The 25,405-nt window shown below is 41.8% G+C and overlaps 1 long non-coding RNA gene across 1 annotated transcript; it reads right to left on the bottom strand.

The window, feature by feature from the left end:
• Positions 1 to 83: 83 nt before the first annotated feature.
• LOC108490972 lies at positions 84 to 22,987 on the bottom strand. The gene is made up of 3 exons (XR_001872487.1): positions 22,205 to 22,987; positions 22,019 to 22,086; positions 84 to 164 (listed from the first exon to the last, which is right to left on the bottom strand). It is a non-coding gene; the product is annotated as an uncharacterized LOC108490972 (long non-coding RNA).
• Positions 22,988 to 25,405: the final 2,418 nt, after the last annotated feature.

Here is a 25,405-nt window from a genome sequence, read left to right as displayed (position 1 = left end):
GCTCTATGCAAGGTCACAGCTTGTTTTAATGACATGTACCTGGGAAACCACACAGCTGTCTGCACATCCAGGTGTTGGGGAGTACATCAGGCATTTCCTCGAATAAAACTGGAGGAGGGACTTCACTGGGTGCGGGGGCTTTTGATGGATGCCATTCTGCCATTCTGTGGGAAAAATACAAACGTTGGACCTGTAAGCTCACTGTGTGGCCTTGAGTGCTTCATTTGACTTGTAGATTAACGTTTCCTGAACTGTGTAACACTGGCCCTGTAGGAATTAAAACTGTAGCCATGAAAGAGCCTGGGCACAGGGAACATTCTAGAAACATGTTGAAACACTACCGTTAGAAGAATGGCTATGAAGCTTTGTACTTCACAGAAGAGGGGAGGGGAGAGGAATGCAGGAGGGAGGGAGGGTGGACAGGAAGACGAGGCTCCTGGGAGGCTTGTGTGGTGAAGGATTAACTCCTGGAAGCCCCAGGAAGTGCCCAGTCAGGAAGCCAATTTGCAGTTCATAGAGGTGTTCCTAAGAACACAGGCTGTACCAGAGGATGGGGTTAGAGTCACCAGGGCCTGTGTGGTCCTGGCCCAAAGCAACACGGCTGAGCTTGATAAAGCCATATGTATTTAAAGGTCATAGAGCAATTTTAAAAATGAAAAACAGTTGATTTGACGAAAAATTCGTATAGGTTTTAAATATTGGAGCTGAGACAGCACCATAATGAGTGGGTGATAGAGCATTTATTACCAATTTATGGTGCTTACCACAGAAAATTAAGACACATTGATGCATTTTATTTAAACAAGAGATTCTTTAATCAGTCAAGGCGGGGTGGGGGTGAGAGGAGGTTAAGTGCTGAGTGAGTTAAGGGGTGACAGGTTCTTGGTCCCCCAATCTTCTGATATATATTTACCAAGTATCTCCTACTTGCCAGGCACTTTGCTTAAGTCCTGGGGTTACGAAGTCTATAACATGCAGTGGCTGTCTTGCATAGCTAACAATTCAGCAGAGAAAAAGTCACAAATTATTCTAATGTAAGGGGGAAAATAAAAAGCACAGTAGAGTACTTACACACAGTATACAGTTATACAGTATGCACAGTTATACACAGCATACACAGTATACAGTTATACACAGCACACACAGTTATACACAGCACACACAGTTATACACAGCATACTTAATTGTACACAGCATACACAGATATACACAGTATACACAGTTAGACACAGCATACACAGTTGTACACAGCATACTTAATTGTACACAGCATACACAGATATACACAGTATACACAGTTAGACACAGCATACACAGTTGTACACAGCATACTTAATTGTACACAGCATACACAGATATACACAGTATACACAGTTAGACACAGCATACACAGTTGTACACAGCATACTTAATTGTACACAGCATACACAGATATACACAGTATACACAGTTAGACACAGCATACACAGTTGTACACAGCATACTTAATTGTACACAGCATACACAGATATACACAGTATACACAGTTAGACACAGCATACACAGTTGTACACAGCATACTTAATTGTACACAGCATACACAGATATACACAGTATACACAGTTAGACACAGCATACACAGTTGTACACAGCATACTTAATTGTACACAGCATACACAGATATACACAGTATACACAGTTAGACACAGCATACACAGTTGTACACAGCATACTTAATTGTACACAGCATACACAGATATACACAGTATACACAGTTAGACACAGCATACACAGTTGTACACAGCATACTTAATTGTACACAGCATACACAGATATACACAGTATACACAGTTAGACACAGCATACACAGTTGTACACAGCATACTTAATTGTACACAGCATACACAGATATACACAGTATACACAGTTAGACACAGCATACACAGTTGTACACAGCATACTTAATTGTACACAGCATACACAGATATACACAGTATACACAGTTAGACACAGCATACACAGTTGTACACAGCATACTTAATTGTACACAGCATACACAGATATACACAGTATACACAGTTAGACACAGCATACACAGTTGTACACAGCATACTTAATTGTACACAGCATACACAGATATACACAGTATACACAGTTAGACACAGCATACACAGTTGTACACAGCATACTTAATTGTACACAGCATACACAGATATACACAGTATACACAGTTAGACACAGCATACACAGTTGTACACAGCATACTTAATTGTACACAGCATACACAGATATACACAGTATACACAGTTAGACACAGCATACACAGTTGTACACAGCATACTTAATTGTACACAGCATACACAGATATACACAGTATACACAGTTAGACACAGCATACACAGTTGTACACAGCATACTTAATTGTACACAGCATACACAGATATACACAGTATACACAGTTAGACACAGCATACACAGTTGTACACAGCATACTTAATTGTACACAGCATACACAGATATACACAGTATACACAGTTAGACACAGCATACACAGTTGTACACAGCATACTTAATTGTACACAGCATACACAGATATACACAGTATACACAGTTAGACACAGCATACACAGTTGTACACAGCATACTTAATTGTACACAGCATACACAGATATACACAGTATACACAGTTAGACACAGCATACACAGTTGTACACAGCATACTTAATTGTACACAGCATACACAGATATACACAGTATACACAGTTAGACACAGCATACACAGTTGTACACAGCATACTTAATTGTACACAGCATACACAGATATACACAGTATACACAGTTAGACACAGCATACACAGTTGTACACAGCATACTTAATTGTACACAGCATACACAGATATACACAGTATACACAGTTAGACACAGCATACACAGTTGTACACAGCATACTTAATTGTACACAGCATACACAGATATACACAGTATACACAGTTAGACACAGCATACACAGTTGTACACAGCATACTTAATTGTACACAGCATACACAGATATACACAGTATACACAGTTAGACACAGCATACACAGTTGTACACAGCATACTTAATTGTACACAGCATACACAGATATACACAGTATACACAGTTAGACACAGCATACACAGTTGTACACAGCATACTTAATTGTACACAGCATACACAGATATACACAGTATACACAGTTAGACACAGCATACACAGTTGTACACAGCATACTTAATTGTACACAGCATACACAGATATACACAGTATACACAGTTAGACACAGCATACACAGTTGTACACAGCATACTTAATTGTACACAGCATACACAGATATACACAGTATACACAGTTAGACACAGCATACACAGTTGTACACAGCATACTTAATTGTACACAGCATACACAGATATACACAGTATACACAGTTAGACACAGCATACACAGTTGTACACAGCATACTTAATTGTACACAGCATACACAGATATACACAGTATACACAGTTAGACACAGCATACACAGTTGTACACAGCATACTTAATTGTACACAGCATACACAGATATACACAGTATACACAGTTAGACACAGCATACACAGTTGTACACAGCATACTTAATTGTACACAGCATACACAGATATACACAGTATACACAGTTAGACACAGCATACACAGTTGTACACAGCATACTTAATTGTACACAGCATACACAGATATACACAGTATACACAGTTAGACACAGCATACACAGTTGTACACAGCATACTTAATTGTACACAGCATACACAGATATACACAGTATACACAGTTAGACACAGCATACACAGTTGTACACAGCATACTTAATTGTACACAGCATACACAGATATACACAGTATACACAGTTAGACACAGCATACACAGTTGTACACAGCATACTTAATTGTACACAGCATACACAGATATACACAGTATACACAGTTAGACACAGCATACACAGTTGTACACAGCATACTTAATTGTACACAGCATACACAGATATACACAGTATACACAGTTAGACACAGCATACACAGTTGTACACAGCATACTTAATTGTACACAGCATACACAGATATACACAGTATACACAGTTAGACACAGCATACACAGTTGTACACAGCATACTTAATTGTACACAGCATACACAGATATACACAGTATACACAGTTAGACACAGCATACACAGTTGTACACAGCATACTTAATTGTACACAGCATACACAGATATACACAGTATACACAGTTAGACACAGCATACACAGTTGTACACAGCATACTTAATTGTACACAGCATACACAGATATACACAGTATACACAGTTAGACACAGCATACACAGTTGTACACAGCATACTTAATTGTACACAGCATACACAGATATACACAGTATACACAGTTAGACACAGCATACACAGTTGTACACAGCATACTTAATTGTACACAGCATACACAGATATACACAGTATACACAGTTAGACACAGCATACACAGTTGTACACAGCATACTTAATTGTACACAGCATACACAGATATACACAGTATACACAGTTAGACACAGCATACACAGTTGTACACAGCATACTTAATTGTACACAGCATACACAGATATACACAGTATACACAGTTAGACACAGCATACACAGTTGTACACAGCATACTTAATTGTACACAGCATACACAGATATACACAGTATACACAGTTATGCACAGCATACACAGTTATACACAGCATACACAGTTGTACACAGCATACACAGTTATACACAGCACACACAATTACGCACAGCATACACAGTTATACACAGCATACACAGATATACACAGTATACACAGTTATACACAGCATACACAGTTGTACACAGCATACTCAATTGTACACAGCATACACAGTTATACACAGTATACAGTTATACACAGCACACACAGTTATACACAGCATACAGTTATACAGTATACACAGTTATACACAGCATACACAGTTGTACACAGCACACACAGTTGTACACAGCACACACAGTTGTACACAGCATACACAGTTATACACAGTATACAGTTATACACAGTATACACAGTTATACACAGTATACAGTTATACACAGCACACACAGTTATACACAGCACACACAGTTACGCACAGCATAGACAGTTATACACAGTACACACAGTTATACACAGCACACACAGTTACGCACAGCATAGACAGTTATACACAGTACACACAGTTATACACAGCACACACAGTTACGCACAGCATACACAGTTATACACAGCATACACATTTATACACAGCACACACAGTTATACACAGCACACACAGTTACGCACAGCATACACAGTTATACACAGTACACACAGTTATACACAGCATACAGTTATGCACAGCATACACAGTTATACACAGCATACACAGTTATACACAGTATAGAGTTATGCACAGCATACACAGTTATACACAGCATACATAGTTACACACAGCATACACAGTTATACACAGCATACACATTTATACACAGCACACACAGTTATACACAGCACACACAGTTATACACAGCACACACAGTTATACACAGCATACACAGTTATACACAGTATACACAGTTATACACAGTATACAGTTATACACAGCATACATAGTTATAAGTTATACACAGTATACAGTTATACACAGTTATACACAGCATACACAGTTATACACAGTATACAGTTATACACAGTATACACAGTTACACACAGCATACACAGTTATACACAGCATACACAGTTACACACAGCATACACAGTCATACACAACATACACAGTTATACACAGTAATACATAGTATACACACGTACACACTCAGCAGAGTGTAGGAGATTGGAGGCAAAAAGTATTCACGTTGTATGTGGAAGGTATTGGAAAACTTCTGAGATTAAGTAGCACACATTCTTGGACTTCTGTTGTCTTTTTAAGAATCAAGAACCTGGGTTAGACCATCTGCTGAGATTGCTTTCTTACACTTTGATTGTAAGTGTTAGGATGCAAAACGATTGATTCAGTTTTAATGTATTAGGACAGGTGAAAGGCACCATGAGGCTATTTTGCATCATTTAACCATGACAAGCCATGTTTGTATGAAGTGAGAAAGAGGAAGAAAAAACCATTATAACTCCAGTTGTCTTTTCATTCTAAAAACCAGTCCACGTACTGAAACATTAGTGTCAATTGACTTTCTGTTGATTTCTTGGCTCCAGGCTGACACAAGTATGTGAAGACAGTACAGATTGGCAGAAAACAGATCAACCACTCCCCCTTTCCCTCCTAACCCTGGAGAAACGAACAAACTCCCTATTCCCAAGGCAGGGCAGAGCCTCAGTGGCACAGTGTGAACTATGCAGTTACACTACACAGATGAAGTAGCTAAACTTCCATTTTGTTGGTCACTTGGAAAAATCTAGAAAAAGCTGCCTTGCCACAGATGCTAAAGTTTTAGCATGCTCCGCAAAACATCAAGTGGAATGTGCTCTGCTTTAGTGTGAGAATAAATCTGAGGTCAATTATTCTAACTTAAGAATAAAAAACTTAATAGAAGAGGATAACGTAAATGCAAATCTAATTTCTTTTATTTCCGTAATTAAGTATATAAATTAGAAAAATCAAATTTATTTCTGTAATTGCTCTAAGAACAAGCAATACCCTTTGAGAAGATTTCTGGAGAATTCAGTAAGCATTAACCATATTAAAAATGTGTAGATGGGGGGAATCTTTCAAGTACATTAGTAAACAGAATAGAATGGAGTGCTAGTCAAAAAAAATTATTTAAGCAATTCCACACATCTGATATATACATTGAGCTCTTCGGAGAGGTTGAACGAGAGCGTAAGTTCCAGGAGAGCTGAACTTCTGAGAGACATATGCCCAGAACTGGCCTTTCTCATTTCTGTCTTGTTAACAAGTATATAAATAAGGGAAGGCTTCAGTAATTGGCTCAGAGTTACTAATGAATTAATTAACTTCAGTCTATTTTACCTTTAATAATAAAAGTCCTTTTTTTCCTTTTTCCTTTTTTTTTTTCCAGTTTTGCAATAGGTCTGACAGACTGAAAAACAGGCGTGCAGCAAAGCTCTTGAAAATTAATGAGAAAGGCGGAAAGAATCAATGTACACTCTGCTTGCGGGGAACAGACACAAAAAAGACACAATAAACCTCGAACAAACACAGTCAGTTTAAAAAATAGGTTAGAAAAAGTGGGCAAATTCAATTATAGAAGTAATTAGAAGATCCAGGGCAGGCTGCCTCTGGGACTCTGCCAGCAAACATGAATTAATATGAGTGAATAGAGAAAGCCCGTGTGGTAATTAAGAAGCAATCACCTATGGCAAAGCGTACCTGAAAACAGGCTGCAAACTATTAATTCAGTGATCAAAAATATTTTTAGATGATTAATATGGCAAATTTATTTTAAGAGACTAATTTCTGGAAAGATATCAAGACAACGGTGTACCATTTGTTCCTCTGGCATTTATATAGCTAATTAAATTTTATAATTTGCAACAACAGCCATTATTATCTGAAAACAGCAAAAGCAATATTTCACCTCATTTTTTTTAAAAGCAGTAGTTCTAAAATCAATAAGTTAAACTCAGCTCCCACTGGCCTCCTGCAAGTGGCTAAGCCTTGATTATTACATTATTTCAATGTGTTATTTTTCTTATACATCTGCGTTTCAGAAATGTTAAGTGTCTAAATGAACGGGTGTATTCTCAAAGGTTTTACATGTTCTCGTACCTGGGCAGGGATTCCACACACTGTTTAATTTCAAAACTATCAAATGAAAGCATTTAATGCACTATTTCTGCATCAAAGCCTGTCTGACTTGGTCATCAGAGGCCTGTTACTTCAGCACATGCCCTCCCTTCCCTAAGAACACAAAGGCTTTATAACACACAGAGGCTAATGGCCTCGGAAATAGGTGATTATCAGAGCCCTGGAGAGCAAGATGAGGGTCTGGCTGGTTGTAAATAACCTCGCAATATGAATTATTCTATTTCCACAGCTTTAAGAAAACGTACGTTTCATTGTGGATCAGAAAAGTCTGGAAAATGCTGTCTTTGGAGAAATAACAGGGAGCTTCTAAAGCGAATCAGTGAGCACCTGGGAAGGGCTGAGGTGCCAGGGGACCCTTGTCAGCCAGCCTCACTCACAGAAAGTCACTTCTACATGTGTGATGCCCTTTTGGAAACCCAAACTCCCCTGTCATGATTCGGAGATGACAGATATGTAATCATTCAATCTTCTCATTGTTTGTTTCTGGTTTCGAGGTAAGGTATAGTTATGATGGCACACCAAGATCCATCTTAGAAGCCACCAGCACTGCCTTTGCAGATGGCATGGAGATGGAAGGTGCAGAGGTTCAGAACAGGAAGGACTTCACAAGCTACTGACCAAAGCGGACTTTAGATATGCCTTTCCAGCCCCTTTTCTTTTTTTTAATATTTTATTTATTATTTTTATTTTATGTGTATGAGTGTATTGCCTGCATGTGTGTGAGTGCACCCATGTCGTGTAAATGCTGTGGAGGTCAGAAGAGGGCTTCATTATGTAGCCTTTAGATAAAAATACTAAAAAATTTTCAAAAATATTAATAAAAAAAAAAAGAAGAGGGCTTTGGATTCCCCTAGAACTGAAGTTAAGGACGGTTTGTAGCCACCATGTGGGTGCTGAGAATCGAACCCCGGTCCTCTGCAAGCGCAGTCAGTGCTCTTAACCACTGATTCATCTTTCAAGCCCTTCAAAGCCCTCGTTTTAGAGGCAGGACAGAGATAATTAACTAACCATGATAAACCGTACTGAAATAAGTTGAAAAAGACAAACAGGCAGGTCACCCTGGCCATGAGCTGGGGTGACAGAGCATCACAGCAACACCCATGCCTAACTTGAAGAACACTGAGTGGAAGGAAGATCTCAACGAAGGGAACTTTTCTCCTACCATCATCTCTAAATCCTTCTTAAAATCAGTTACTTCAGGAAAAACAAAAATTCAAGACAACCATTGATGTGTGCATGTAAAAATGCTACTTGTATACATAAGAGGAGGACTGTGAAAGGAAACCTGGGGGTGGGGGGAGTTGAGAGAAAGCTAGAGGAGAGCGAGGAAAGCTGGGAGGGGGTATGAAAGCTTGGAGTTTCTTTAGGATTTCTTTCTTCTTTCTTTCTTTCTTTCTTTCTTTCTCTCTTTCTCTTTCTCTCTTTCTTTCTTTCTCTCTTTCTCTCCTTCTTTTTTTTTTTCTAGAACTCACTATAGACCAGGCTGGCCTCCATCTCATAGAGATCCGCTTGCCTCTGCCTCCCAAGTGCTGGGATTAAAGGTGTGTGCACCAGGCCTGGCTCCTTTAGGATTTCTAATAAGTTCTTTTCACCTCACAAGGCCATCTCCTTCAGGTTGGTGTATGCTGTTTTGTTTTTATTTTTTGTTTTAGACAGGATGTTACTATGGCAGCCCTGGCTGTCCTGACATTGGCTATGTAGACCAGGCTGTTCTGGAACTCAGAGATCTACCTGCCTCTGCCTCCTGAGTGCTGGGATTAAAGGCATGGGCCAGGGCTGGAGAGATGGCTCAGTGGTTAAGAGTACTGACTGCTCTTGCAGAAGACCTGGGTTTGATTCTCAGCACCCACATGGTGGCCAACAACTGTCCATAACTAGTTCCAGGGGAATCCGACGCCCTCCTCTGACCTCTGTGGGCATTGTAAGTATACGTGGGTGCACTTATTTACATGCAGGCAAAACAGTCGTGTACATAAAATTTAAAAAATAATAATAAAAAATTAAAGGCGTGTGCCACCATGCCCAGCTCCCAATTATTCCGTTGTTAATACAGTCTTCCCTGTTTCCTTATTGAGTCTCTATTAGGTATTTTCTAATTACCAGACATTCTACTAGCCGCAGTTACTCCTTCCTTGTTTTTAGCTTAGAAATTGCTCGATTTCTAACACGAAATATGCACTGAGGAGATCAAAATTCAGTATTTCTGTTCTAGACACAGGCATGATCAGTGGGAACATGGAGACTGGTCTATTTAGTTCTTAGGCAATTTCAAAGGAAGGCCAGTTACAGCAGCCACACAGGTTCATCCATAAGTGGAGATGAAAGTGACCGATTTGGGTCAAAACTTTCCTACAACACAAATCCAGCCTCCTTCACTGATTATACACAACCAGGTCTCTGTCTCCCAGAAACTGAGAGAAGTGACCGCTAAGTCAAAACGTTAATTCATTCAATGGGTTCTTTTAGAAGTGCTCTGCTGGGGACCAGGGATTCAGTGATGATTAAAACATGAGTCTTGCCCTTAGGCATCATCCTCCCTCAAGAAGTAGATGAGTTAGATAAGCAAATCAATTATTATTGTACAGCTGTGATAAGAGTCAGTGGCGCAGTGAGCTATGAGCAGAAAGGTGGGGAGGACGGGAGACCAGACTGAGATTTTAGGAATAAGAATTTCATTAGCTGAGGATGAGGGCCACTAAGGTGTTGCAAAAAATAGCAGCTTGAGTCCAGAAGGTTTTTCATAACCCTTCAAAAGAAAGTTTTGGCTCAGTACACAAGAGGGTGAGCAGGCATGGGCCAAGTGTCCCCTGCACACAAGGTTATCCCCGGTGTCCGAGGTTCCTTGACTCACTTCCGGTTTTTCTAATCACCTTTCACCCCAGGTCTCTGGACAGAGCCAAAGATGAAGTCCACTTGATGGCCATTTCCAAACTAGAGGCTGTTGGGGTCCAGCACCTGGGGAATAACATGGGCTTTTGCTATGCACCCAGGTGGACAGGAGAGCACAACAGTGAGGTCATAACATAGCCTGGGTCTCAGGAGAATGCAGATGTTTATGGGAAGGGTTCTGCTCTCTGTGTCTGTTTTCATTCATCTGCGTTTATAGCACTGAGTAGGCACCTTGTCATGAAGACCTCAAAATGTTTCCTACCTTAACAACGTCAAGAAAGGGAGCCAAGACAGCTCTCCTCTCCAACACCCTGTGGTATGAGGTGACAGCTCCCCACACCCTGTGGTACAGGGGACAGTCCTCCTGGGAGCGGGCTCACTACACTCTAGGAACAGGATAAATCTATATGGGGATGAGCTCCTTGCGTATTGTGGTACAAGGGACAAGCTACACGATCACTCTGCACATTTTGGCAAATGTTTTTGGTGGAACTGGCTACTATCCATCCTAGTATGTGTTTAGAAACCATCTTTACTTGAGACACTTTGCCTGATCTTTTCTGTTAGACCTAAGGGCTTCTTCAGAACCTGGTTCTTTTCCTTTGTTGAATTTAATGTGATTCCAGTTAAATACCAAACTATGTAATTAACAGCTTCTCTTTTTCTATAAGTGGCACATCAGCCTTCCAAGGGCAGGAGCTAGATTTCACATTTGCATACACAGTGCCTAGCAGCATTTCTGGTATACAGTAGGTGCTTAATAAATGCCTCAAATCATTGATTTAATTATTACAATTTCAATGAAACTCAAATGCAACTACTTGAAATGCACCAGAAGCAAACCCAGGCCCATTTCTGCCAGAAGTCTCTCCAGAAGGATACCAGTGCCTAGAAGAGTTCAAATGAGGGACCTTAGCTGTCTTCTTTCAATGAGCTTCCTGGCCTCCTCAGATTCTAGGTGCTTGAAACAAATCCAGCATCTTCTTATTCACTGTGTCAGGCATCTTCAACCCTGGGCCTTGTTCTCCTGAGGCCAGGGCTGCCTTGATCAGGGAGCTGCTCACTGCAAAGAATGTGGAATACAACATAGAAAGGAACGGGCCTGTCTGAGGAGAGAGGGGCTGCCTGCTGTGTGCACAGGAAACTGGAGAGTCATCACACTCTAGGGGTCTGTGATTACTTTCACAGTCCAAAGGATTTGGTTCCCATTACAGTGCACAGCACCCTAGAGATCACAACTTCAAAAAGCTGCTGAGAGCCACCTTGACCCTCTCGGGCAGGGAGGAACTCCAAGGCAGGTTTTCTCCCAGAGGCTAGAGCTCGGGGGAATAAGACTGATGGGAACAGGAGAGGAAGGGCGATGAAGAGCCGCAGCTAGATGGGAATGGGCAGGAGAAAGGTCTGGAAGAGCACAGACACAGGGTGGCCAGTGAGTACACCATGACTAACTGCTTTCTGGGAGTGGGTGGAGCATTGGTCCCGCTCAGGTCGCTCCTTAGGTGACTAGAAATTTCTGCTTGAGGAAAAGTTTACAAAATACAAACAGATGGTTGTAGCTCTTTGGAGTCGAAGCCAAATTTCAATCACGCTGTCGTCCTCCAGGGCTTCGCAGAGGGAACACACACATTTTGCTTTTTTCTCTGTTACCACTCATTCGGGCCAATTTTCATTTCGAGAAAAGTCCTAAGAAGGAGTCATTCCTTGCCTCCAAAGTTCGCCTGGAAACTTGAGCTTAGATGCATAGCTGGGTGCCCTCAGCTAGTTCAACTTTCTTCTTCTCTAAATCAAAGGAACCCCAACAGGCTCAAATTGGTCATGAGAGTGAGCGGTGATGTCTGAAAAGAGGACAAATGACGCGCTGGTGTCTGTGAGCAGAAAGCTTCTCAAGCTCACGGGCACAGGACACAATTAGCATACTAATTTGATTCTCTACCTAAAGAATGGAAGATTCTTTTGACACAGACAGCTGTCCGTGAATAGCTGGGGTGACCCTGGTCAGTTTTCCATCTGTCTTAGAGTAGGAACTCCAGAACGAGGCTCACTTAGCTCTGTGACTTCACACAGCTCTCTTTTACGACAGTTTCTTGGTATCTCATCCAGGCAATGGGGACACAGCTCGAACCCACTTTGCAGGGTTGTCGTGAGGGCCAACGGAGCACCCTGCTCTCAGTAGAGACCAATGTTTTGATCCGCTCCTCGACTCCCTGCCTGTAGTGCTTGTCTGAATCCGCTTATTCTTGGGAGGTTTGTGCTATGATTTTTTACCTACTTGGAAAGAGAGAGGGGTGGACAGTGGCTTTGCTGGATGTACGGTGAGATGTATGGGGCTGAATCTGTGGTGACTTTGTGTGTGCATGTGCGTGGCTGCGGGAGGCCGACCCAGCTTCCTCTATTGCTTCCCACCTTATTTCCTAAATTTTAAATCTTTATTTGTTACTGGCGATGAGTGTAGGTGCCACATGGTGTGCTTGTGGGTGTCAGAGTGAAGCTTGAGGGAGTTGATTCTCTCCTACCACGTGGGTCTCAGAGATGGATGGGACTCAGGTTATGAGGCTTGGTGGACAGTACCTTTACTGAGCCATCTAGCTGCCCCTTTACTTTTTGAGACAGGGTCTCTCACTGAACCTAGAGCTACCAATTAGGCTAGTCAGGCCGGCCACGGAGCCTTGGGAACCAGCTCCTGTCTCTACCTTCCCAGTGCTGAGATGACAGACACAGTTGGCTTTTTGCACGGGTGCTAAGGATTAAGGTCAGGTCCTCACATTTGTAGAGCAGACACTGTACCGACCGAGCCGTCTCTCCAGCCTCTAAGGAGATATAAAATCCTGCGATTAAGGGGATGTTTTGCCTTCTCTTCGCCTTCGTCGGGGGGTGATAAGTGTCCAAGGATAGATCCTCAGAAGCAAGGAGTCATAATTGTTCGTGATGTCTCGGGCTCAGCTCTAGATGTAGCTGATACCTCTGGAAATGCCAGGTTGACAGGCAGACATAGCACAGCTATAACCCCACCACAGTCTCCCCGTCTTCCTTTCTTGGGACCTGTTGCTCCGTAGCTTGGGAGTTGGTTGAGAGTCAGCTGTAGAACTCAGACCATGTTGATGTGTGGGTTCCATCCTCAGAGTTCCTGATTTAACATATTGTCAGTTTTGGACTTTGAAAAACATTCCGCATCTGATTTAACACAAGCACACACTGCCTGTACCATAGCATGATGCTCCCTGGAGTCTACAGGTTGGAAGGACAGGAGCATGCTATCCTGTAACTGAGGTATAGTCCTGAGAGCTGACGCTGCTCAGAGGAGCCCCAGCCCCTGGGGATTTCAAAAATCCTTACAGTTTACCAGCTCTGTAAGTCTGGCTGCCAATCTCACTAAGTATGTGTGTACACATGCATTTGTTTATTATTTAAAGTTAGCATACAAGGCAGTGGGGGTCACCGTGGCATTTTCAGACACATACGCCATTTTATTTGGCTCTGGTCGCCTTCCCACTCTCCTTCCTCACCCCTTCTTCTAAGCCTGTGCCTTCTTGCTAAGTGTTGTTGTGGTTGTTGTTGTTGTTGTTGTGTTTTTCATTCCCAGTTCCAGGAGATGCATCTTGACCAGCATCGAGTTTGTGAGAAATATTTACTCACACTAAAGCTTTGGGTGTTCGGGCGACACCCAGACTCAGTTCTAGCACAGGCATCGTCACTTTTTGCTCATTCAGCCCAAGACCTCGTCCCGTCAGGAGACTGTGGCATTACAGCCACTCTGGGGGGTTTCCCCTGCTATAAGCGTCCCTGAGGAAGAAATTTTGCAAAAACTCACCCTCAAGTCAAAGAACTTCCTCCCAGAGCTCCATCCTGCAGAATAGGTACCAGTAGTGCATACCAATGGGGAGCCAGGGGAGCTGTATCAAGGGGCCTCTGTGTGCTCTGGTATTCAGGCTCTTTGGAGGGGGGACAGAAGGGGCCTTGTATTCTTACTCTGGGGAAAATAAGCTTGTTTAGAAAATCATACCTTATGCTGTATCTGAACTCAAAACAGAAAAAAGTCTTAATTTCCTCAATCTCCTTCCATCACTAAAAGTCAGTCTACAAATGTGCCTAGTGCACATGCAAGGCATTTGGGGAAATAAGGCTCCAGGAGTGACAGGCAGCTAGGCGGACAGGTCAGGCTTCTGACACCCAGGTCCTTGTGAGCGTGTGGGCAGGATAATGTCTGTCTGGAAGAAGGCATGGGTTCCGCTTCTTTACCAGCTACCTGAACTTTCCAGCTACAGGAAGAGAGAAGATCCTGGTTGGGTAGTTTAGCCTAGCACTATTTTTTTTCTTTTTTTCAAAATTCTTGAGCAGAAAGGATGAGGCTTGAATTAAGGCGTGGAGCGTTGTGGGGAGGCTGGAATATAGCTAACCTTCACCTGGTGGTTGTTGGAGGGCGGTTGTCATGACAGCGGTACAGCCTTGGAAGTTTCCTAACATGTTTCAAAGCAGGCTGTGAAAGAGGGACATGCCACTTTGCCTTTTTTTTTTGACAACTACTACAATTTCGACTAATTTGTGACACTTTGTTCTTGGAAATTTTGAATGTAAAATAAAGGATGAAAGATTTATGAAGAACACGGTATATTCAAATTGAAATTATCTGAACTCTGGGCCTAACTATGCAACCAATTTTCTATGTTTTAAAAACAAACACATTATTCTTCTGAAGATCAATTTTAATTCCAGTATTATAATTTATTAGTGAGTAGATTTTTAATGTGTTAAGCTAAACAAGTCAAGATCTTATTTTGTTATTTTATAGTACAATGGATCTAGTTGGGCAAATACACTTAAAATATACACGTACACATATATACATGCACATATACACATATAAGACCTACATATATGTGTATGAATGAATTCATCAGTGTCCTGGAAAGTGAAGTAAAAGGTCATACCCAGCATTCAAGGCACAATGTGATTCATTTATATTTATGATAATGCTGTTGGCAGTGAGAAAATTTCAGAAAACTTACTGGTGCTGGCCCCAGTGTGAATCACTTATTAAGAGAAAACCAAGAACTGGGCAGGGCAATGACTTGGTGGCTAAAGTGCCCATTGTACGATCACAAAGACCTGAGTTTGAACTCAGAGCATTCATGTCAAAGCTGGGCATAACAGCATGTACCTACAATCCCAGCACTAGGTAGGGTCAGGAGACTCCAGCGGCTGACAGACCAGCTGGTCTCACCTAACCAGTGAGCTCCAGGTTCAAACGAAAGACGTTGTCTCAAAAAATAAGGTGGAAATTGATAAAAGAAGACAGCCGATAGCAACCTCTGGCACCCACAGGCGCAGACATGTGCCCACAAGTGCATGCAGCACGTAAACGTAGATTTTTTTTTAATTAAAAAAATTAAAAAAGAGAAAGCCAGGAATGTTTGAGGGGAATTTCCCACTCTTTCAAAGCAGGTAACTGCTGACTCCCACAGGTCACCCCATTCCCTCCTGAGCCAGGGTTCTGCAAGGTTAGTGTGATACATGTGGGGCTGGTTACAGGCTGATGTGGAAGCCAGCACTCCCCCCCCCAACACTTCCTGTTCACATCTTACATGCCATTTTCTCTCTAGCCTCCTCTTGGGGACTCATCAGAGAGGATGAGTTGGTTCTTCATCCCAGGGATCACCTCTGACCTGTAAGTTGGATACATTGGCTTTCACTGAATGTTTATGCCACCAGAGACAGCTTCAGGTTTTAATAAAGTTTCCAGTCCTCTGGGGCCCTCTGCCCTGAACCCACCCCAGCTCCCAGGGCTGTGGGAGAGTTCAGTAGAGAGAGCAGAAGCGGTTGTGGACAGTGATGCAGACGGCAGATAACTCCAGCTGTCATTATAAGATCATCCAGATAAGGCTTACGGTTCACTTGAGTTTTTCTGATTGTAAAACCAGCCATCTTCCAATTTAAATAATTTAAGGATCTCAGCTTCCCTATACTGTAAGGTTCATTTAGCATCTTATTAGCTAATAGTTTCTCCAGTTCAAGAGGTGGAAGGGGAGACTGCAGATTTTTGTTATTGTTAATGCACAGCAGTGGGTAGTGGTGTATAAACAACAACAACAAAACCCCAAGCCAAACAAAGATGATGAGAAGACAGAATAGGAATCCATACAAATAATCATAATTGATTAAAAAAGTTAATTAAAAGAATAAAAAGAAGCTTGTGCTGCACAGCCGAGCGTGTATCAATAGGCAGATGGCACGGAGAATGGATTAGAAAAATTGATTCCCAGCTAACTAGATGGAAACAGGCAGCTCTTAATTTTAACGTGAGTGTCCCAAATTCTCTTCCAGGTCCTTTCCTCATATCTCATGACAGTGTGAAATGCTGACAAGATCCAACAAGCAAAACCAAATTATAATTTTGGAGAAGTTAGGATGGTTCAGGGACCCCGTGGCTCCCCCACAAGAGCAAAGGCCACAGCGGACACAGGTTTCCCTTTTTTCTCTTAGCCATAAGCCTCACCCCCACTTTTGACTTTCACAATCTTTCCTGATTTTTACATCTCTGAGCAAGGGCCAGTCACTGTGACATTCATATTCAATCAGTGAATGCTGATGTGAACACTCTGCCTTGGGGTGGGTCTCCAGGAGCAATCCAACAGTACGGCTAGGGTCTCCTGCCACCTTCCAGAAGCTTCTCTGGGCAGGGCCACACTTTCTGTTTTCTTGTCCTAGGGATGTGAAGATGGCTAGAAGTCCTGGTGCTAACTTTGCCTGTGGTCTGACGGCACCATGTGCCACTCACATGAAGCCGCCGATCCCCCGTGTGGAGGTGGATGACCAGTCAGAGGAAACACTTCCTCCCACCCCCTACCCCACTTCCCCTTCTCAACTCTTCTTCCTTCCTGTCTCTCTCCCTTCCAAACAACACATGCCCATCTTTCAGTTACCACAGAAGGACCAAAGATCTATCTCCAGGCACGTAAGTGGGCCCCAGGAATTAGATCACATCTTCTGCGCTGGTGGGTAGGCTTTCCCCCCTCAACAAACAAACAAAAACAAACAACACAGCCAGACAAAGCTACAAATGTCAAAAATACCTTGTACTGCTCAGTGCCTCTTTCCAGGGCTGCTAGGTCTGTAAGGTGCTGGGTTTTGGTTGATTTACTCATTCCTATATTCCAAGCACCTTGGCACTATGCTTAAATATTTGTTGAGTGACTGAATTGATGGGATTTACTATCTATAAGATGAAGATAAAGGATTGGTAAACACGCAGTCAGTTGACATGATCACATAAAGGTTCCTTTACAGAGTTTTGTTGTGTTTGTTCTCTGTCAGCAAAGGTTTAATTCAAGAAGCCCCTAAAATATGTGTAACAAAATATTAGTCCTGAAGAATAAAAAGAGAATGTTTTTGCCTAAAACCTGTGTGTGTGTGTGTGTGTGTGTATGTGTGTGTGTGTGCGTGTGTGTGTGTATGAAACCTGTAGAAAAGTAGTTTGGGATACATATACATACACACACACAGACACACACATGTATGCCAAGTTATATATAAATCTGTACATATTCTGGGTGTGCATATGTATGTGTGTTTTCTAACTTTCATTATAAATTTCCCAGAGGAAAACATGGCCTGCTACACTTTCCTAATCATTTTTGCCATGTTTTACCTGCTGCCTGGCAAAGCTTGTGGGAGCAGTACACCATCAAAGGCATTTTGAGAAAATTTGTACCTTAAGTCAGCTTTATTTCTTTTAGTTTTCTTCCTTTCAGAAAAAGACCTCTAAGTTAACGTCAATGAACCATATATTAAAAATGGCTACAGTGGTCAACTTTATGTTATGTGTCTTTTTAAAAACACGACTAGATTTTCTTTTTAAACTTCCAAAATACTACTTTATCAGGAAAGAAGATGAATCCAGTGTTTTACTTTAGTAACACAATCATGCACTCAAAATTAATGGCACTGCCAAAACAAAGGTTTGGTTTTGGTACAAGGCCATGCCTTGATTTTGAACACAGGGCTTTTTCTCAGTATGTACTTTTAGTGAGAATTTAAAATGTCTACACGGTGGCCCGTGATTGTCTATGGTAGTTCAACTGAGAAACAAAGTTGACCATATCACTGACACAGTGGGCAATCTTGGGCACACTCTGCTCGCCGTATGTAAAACATGTTTCAGGAATTCTTTACTTTCCTTCTCCAGCACACTCGGCAGTCAACAGCACAGGTGCTCTGGGCTCAAGGGGCCAGGCAGCCACTGGCCTCCCCCTCCCCCACCGCAGCCCCAGTGTCCAAGGAAAGAGTTTGAAAAACACAAGGCTTAATTATTTAGGACTTTTTCCAAGTTTTACTCTTCTGAGAGAGGAAAAGAGGGCACTGGGAAGGCTACGTGAGATGAGATGGGGGAAGGAGATAAAAACACACTTCACAATAATAGTATCTAATACGTTATGTACTGATTTTAAAATATAAGAATAATAAAGTGTTGCTTCTTGTAACAAGAGCGAACAAGAAGGGGATGTTTGTGTCCTTGCTGAAGCCTGTGGTACCCTGTGATTTTACACAGGTCCACGTAGCCTTCAGCTTTGCAAGTGCAGATTGGCACCATGTTACGCGTGGCGAGCACCTTTCTAATTTCAACATACATTTTAGATTTACAAAAAATAAGGAAAATATTTACCAGAATGTTGAAGGCAGATACTATCCCAGAGAAGTTGCCTATTTATATATTGTTTTCTGAGACCCTCTTAGTTTTTAATGAGGAAGGTATTGCTAAAAACAAAAAGTGTTAATTACATAAATATGCTTATTCTTTTCAAAGCATAACTATGCTATGGTTAATGAACAATGGAGAAATGAACCCAAAACTATTTCAACAGAAATACTGTTTCTTAAATAGCCTTGAAAATTATGACATGTTTACCGGGGAAATGCATTACTTGTGACAAGGTTACAAAAACAATATTAACCTTCTTGAAATTTAATAGCCTAGTCAGACGTTTACAGATCACCACCAGGCATGGTGACATAGCTATTTTGCTAAGATTGCACACAAGATAAAACAGATACTTAACGCTACACCAAGACGTGGCTGAATAAGACGGCTTTAGAAGATTTAGGACAGGAGTGTCCCACTAAATCGCCATGCAGGTTGTTCTAAAGATAGAATTCTTGGAGATGAAGAACCTCATACTTTCTTTTTCTTTTTAATTTGCTTGTCTTAGTTTGGACCCCTTGTTCTGCAGTCTTGTACACAGGGTCAGTCCAAATTATTCTTACATAGACATATATCTATCTTTTCGGGGTAGGTATTGGCTCCACTGGCAGGTTACCAAGCCCTCTCTAATTCTATCTAATATAGGATGAGGTCACTGTAGTCCATAATCAAAGAGGGTGTTTGCTTATGCAAAAAATACCCCCACAAAAATAGCACTGTCAATAAGCCCAAGCCTGCAGAATAGTGCTTAAAAATACATAATGAAATACACACCATACAACCGCACTTCCAACAAGTATAAGTCTAGGACAAAATAATTGTTATAAAGTTAATTTTGTTACTGTTGTTTTATTATGAGATCTATTATTTGCCCATTCATATTATGTTTCTCTTAAGAGAATTTACATTTTAATGTCTCATTGTTTTAATAACCCTAAAATAGCTCATTAAAATCTGGTATGTATTTTTTATTTTAGAGAATGCTAGTTTGAGACATATTAAAAAAATAAAGGTCAAAAGTCAAAATGGAAGATACTGATGGTTTTGATAATGCTAATTACATATTACTAAGAATAAAAGCAGATAGGGAAATATGAATACTAAAGAGATAAACATCCCAATGCCAGATTTAAAAAAATAATGGAAAAAAACCCTTAAAATGTCTTTGTACTTCACTGTCATGATTCAAAGCCATAATGAAGCCTGAATTAAAAATGTCAGTTTCTGTGAGTGTTGATAACTTGGTTCTTTGTTGAGCAAGTCAAAATGTGTCTGTTTGATAGGCAAAAATGACAGACTAAAAATGGGAGAAGTTGAATCTAAAAAAAGAAACACACACACACACACACATACACACACGCGCGTGCGCGACTTTCATGAAGGCCCGTAATGTACTTGAAGGAGAAGATCTGTAGGGCAGGAGGTATTATCTTTAGGGAACCACCAGGCAGCACTAAAAGGCAATGTCCACGTCCAATCAAAATCATTTCTGGGGCTGCTGGGGTTTCTGCATCTCTGTCTTCACACTAGACTGGAAACTCTTTGTACTAATTACCAGACTGTACCAGATTTTCTGGTTCAGTTCAATCCTACAATTGACTGACAGTGATGGGCAGGGAAGGGGAAAAATTCAGGCTCGCTGTTGTAAGCGGAGGGTCAGAAATGGCTTCAGAGAATTCGTTGCAGCCCTGGCACCAAAGCAGGTTGAGCAGGAACCATCAGTTAGTTCTAATTCCCACGTTAAATAAAAAAGGAAGGAAAAGCAGCTGCCTGGAACTGCCTGCATCTTACAGAGGTTCTTAGCATGCAACCCGTTTACTGAAAAAGAGTGCAGAATTTTAAGTGGTAATTTTAGATGTCACTGAATTTTATTTTATTTTGCTTTGGGAGAGTAGATATAGATTTGTCTCCAAAACTCAAGAAAGCCACCTGCTTACATTAAGTAGACCTTCATCCTATTTTCAGAAACTAGGAGAAACAATGTTACTATTTTATCTTAGAGAGCAAAGATCTTTAAAGTCTGAGGCATGCCCAGCTTGTGAAGTGTGGTGTGATCAGAGTTAGGCACTTGAAAGCCCTTTACATCGGCCTTCGCAGAACCTACTTGTTTGCAATTCACTGGTCTGGACTTACTTTGTATCCGTAGCAGCTAATGAAATAGTCTATAAAGTCATAGTTTTAAAATGTTACAGGAACAATTAATTTACATCAACTTAGAATTAATGCACTTAAAAAACAAACAAACAACCCAACAAAAACCGAAAACACTGAGTGCGATTTCAAAGACATAGTCTCTGCCCACACTGCTGGTATTTACTCTGAACCCTTCTCCAATCACTTTATTTCTAAACCAAAACAGCAACCCAGTCTTTCCGGACACCAGGCATTAAAAGCGCAGGTGTCAGAATCAGGGTCAAAACAGGAATCCTGACTACTCTAGAGGTGAGGGGAATTATGTACGATCCTGTTCAGGTCAATTGACTTGAAATTTAATCACAGGTTAGGCCCCTTTTCTTTCCAAGCTAAAGAGTAAGCAGCACCTGTTCCAGCCGCATCTCACATTGCAGCAGACACCGCAGCCAGTTCAATTTTTTAGTTACAAGTCAATTACTTACTGGAACAGGAAGAGAGTATTTCACTCACTGATGGACGGCCACGTTTCCAGAGAGACCTGGCAGGCTTGCTTTCTCCAAAAGAAGAGAGAGAGAGGAGAAAAAGTGAGAGTTAAAAATAAGTGATCCTCCACAAAGTTTGCGAGCTAGGCCAGCCCGTGAGAGTAGAGACGCTGTGCAGATGCTTACCTTACAAAGGCTGCACAGAGCTCTCGGCGGAGGCCCATCCCAGCTGGCAAGTCCTGGGACGTCCCCACCAGAGGATCGAGACTGGGTGCAAGGGTGTGGGTGATGCACCTGAGGACAGGGGTGAGCCGAGCGTGGACAGAGAGGCGGCGGGGCAGCGTATCCCCACCACAGCCAGCTCTGCCAGGGACTTTGGAACGCACCGGCTCAGACTTTTGTCCAAAGCTGGGCTTTTTTTTTTTTTTCTTTCCCTTTTTTTCTTCTTTCTTTTCTTTTTCTTTCTTTCTTTTTTTTTTTTTTAAGTGAAGCTAGATTAGTTCATACAAAACTCAACAATACAGCACTGAAACCCATTGTTGAAATTCAACATTTTTCACATAGCGGAGCAGAATAGACAATACGGTATCCAGGAAACCACGGGCTGGATTACACCCTGGCGCTATCTCGTCCTTCTGGGGGCCTGTAATCCCTTTTATTACCTACCACGGTAAGACAAAAACCAAAAACACACCGTGTGGGGGCACCTCTTCCAGAATAAATCCAAAACATCACCACTCTTTGAAAATAAGAGAAATTAAAATAAAAGTGCTGCAGTTGTGTGTCATGGCCTTTAATGCAAGTTAATGATTTTTAAACTTTATTCTTATCCTGACTTGTTTGTGAACTTCCACTGACTTTAAAAAAGTGAAATGATTTATAGATGCTTGTTTAAAAATGATGCTCAAGATTAACTTAGATTTTCTACGCCTTGCGAATACCCGGAAAGTTACTTATTTCAAATGCCCCAGGGCTGGAGCTTAAGTTGAGAGGAAGAAATTTTTATGAACTGGCACTTAAGAACATGTGTTATTAATAAACTATATTTGTTCCTCTATAAACAACACATGATTTTTCAAGCTTTGGGGGGCTTGTTTACCTGTTTCATAGCTTAATAATTTTTACTTTTTAGCACGTCTTAATTTTCAGTTTTAAAATGCATTTCCTGATGCGTAGAACCTCAAAACCATTCTGTACAAGGAAGTAATGCCTATTAACCTTTCTGAAAAATCTGGCCCAATCCCTGTTTAAGATGCAATCCAGTTTCCGAACTTTTCTCGAGCCTTCCAGTGGTCTCAGAGCAGCAGAAGTGACTGCTCCTACCCCTGACCAATTGACAGCTGATTGATGGTTATCTTTTCACTTCAACAATGGAGGGAATTACCATCACTATAGCGATGTACAGTAAATGCCTCCGGAGTAAATTACATGATTCTGAAATTCTCCTTAGCTCACTTGGTAAAACATCAACACAAAAAACTTTCTTTTGCGCCTGCTTCCCAGCATCACAGATTTGGCCTTTCCTGTCAGCTGTGGGAAAAAGAGCTTGACAGCTTCTTTAAAGAGAGGACCAGAAAGGAGCTGAGATACAGGGTGGCACTGGGCCTGCCTCAAGCAAGTGGCCATTCTTTGCACTTGGAAAAAAAAATTAAGCATGTGAGTACAGGTAAGCCCAGTAATAATGCTCCTGCAAGCCACCATCCATCCGTCCCTGGGACCTTACCTTCTCTCCTTCCGTAACTATTCCTGAACCCTGGCCTTACAGCATGGATTCTGGCAGCCTGGTCAACTTATCCTGAGGAGGTGTTAGTTTTTCTCTTAAAATTTCACACTCACTCAGAGCTGCAAAGTGCAGCCTTCCAGATGAGCTCAAGCAAGTGCTTTCCTGAAAGCACACCCTCACCCAGATGCCATGTTGACGGACAGGGACTTAAGGATGTGCCCCAAATCTATGCTCACTGTAAACGTGACTTCTGTTCTCACATGAAAGGCCTAGATCTTGTCAAGGAAGGAAATTCAACGTTTTAAAATATTTGTGCAATTAAAGTAATTTTTTTTCTGGTGAAATAAATATCTTGTTATGGAAGGCTGGCTTGACATAACTTATCTCCCCACTCCCCTTTAAGAGTACATTTTTAAAGTGGAAAGAAAGAACAAAAGCAAAGAAAACCACACACACCTCAGTATGCAAGACACATGCCTCACTCCGTACCTTAATGCGGTAGGTCTATATAATGTCCCACTTAATAGTAAAAGACACACTGAGCTGCAGTTTGAGACAGGGTCCCATGTAGCCCAGGCCAGCCTCCAACTCTAGGCTGAGGATGACTTTTGATCCTCCTGCTTCTACCTCCCAAGTGTGCTGACGTTTCCTGTTTTTGTGATGATAGGGATTGAACTCAGGGCTTTGTGCACTAGATTAGAGTTTTACTGTACCCATGCTGCTCTCCTGCTGAAATGCCCCTCCCCCATTCCATCCTGCTCTGTAGACCTCCGGTGTAAGGGTTTCAGCTTATTGAATGAATTCTAAACCTCCCTGATGAGTTTCCATTTCTTACGGGACACGATTCCAGTCCTGCTTCTCCTCAGTCTCCGTATTTCTCATAACCACACTCCTATTACTTTTATTACATACACGCCCAAGTATAAACCGTGGCATTCCATTCCTTTGTGTGTGTATGTATATATACATGCAGTGAATGCACACGTGTGTGCTGGCTTGTGCACACAAGTGGAGGACAGAGGATGTCGGTGTCCTGCTCTATCACTTGCCATCTCATTCCCTTGAGACAGGGCCTCTCACTGAACCTAGAGCTGGGCTGGCTGCCCAGAAGCCCCGATGACCCTCCTGTCTCCACCGCCATGCCCCAGGGCTGGGGTCACATTGCCAGGCCTTGCTTTTTATGTTGTATGGGGGGATTCAAACTGACAGGAAGCAAGTGCTGTGCCCACTGAACCATCTCCCCAGCCCAAATAGTCCATTTTTGATCCTCATCTTGTGTTCAAGTAGAATGTGCCAGAGTCACGAACCTTTCCCCCCACTGCAGGCCAGTTTGTGTAGACCTATCAGCTGTGTTTTCACTTATTAGTGACTTGAACACTCTGCTCAGGTCACACGACACACCCTCTTTACTGAGATTCCCTTTTCCACTGAAGGGAACTGAGTCTTCCTCTGCAAACCCCTATAGTTCTTGGCCTATAGCGGTGGTATCATGCACATTATCCTTACTTGGCTTGTCGTTTTCCCTAGCCCGACATTAAGCTGTGTGAAGACAGGAATTGAATGATGTGCATCTTCCGTGTCTATTTGGCCTGTGGATGCTCAGCAGGTCATTACTCAATAGAGACAAATGGTTCCTGCTCCTAAGGAATTCTCAATTCAGGGAG

Source organism: Nannospalax galili, unplaced genomic scaffold (genome assembly GCF_000622305.1).
Source record: "Nannospalax galili isolate Female #2095 unplaced genomic scaffold, S.galili_v1.0 scaffold1177, whole genome shotgun sequence".
Lineage (NCBI taxonomy): Eukaryota > Metazoa > Chordata > Mammalia > Rodentia > Spalacidae > Nannospalax > Nannospalax galili.
This window is presented reverse-complemented; position numbering and strand designations above follow the sequence as displayed.